This window comes from Bos javanicus, chromosome 28 (assembly GCF_032452875.1).
Source record: "Bos javanicus breed banteng chromosome 28, ARS-OSU_banteng_1.0, whole genome shotgun sequence".
NCBI lineage: Eukaryota > Metazoa > Chordata > Mammalia > Artiodactyla > Bovidae > Bos > Bos javanicus.
This window is the reverse complement of record NC_083895.1, coordinates 2,737,736-2,737,940: the sequence shown is the minus strand read 5'-3', so window position 1 is coordinate 2,737,940 and position 205 is coordinate 2,737,736.

Sequence of the window (205 nt, the reverse complement as noted above, 5' to 3'; positions counted from 1 at the left end):
GAGGGATTGGGGGCAGGAGAAGGGGATGATAGAGGATGAGATGGCTGGATGGCATCACTGACTCGATGGACGTGAGTCTGAGTGAACTCCGGGAGTTGGTGATGGACAGGGAGGTCTGGCATGCTGCGATTCATGGGGTCGCAAAGAGTCAGACATGACTGAGTGACTGCACTGAACTGAACTGAAGAAATAAAATGGTAAGACA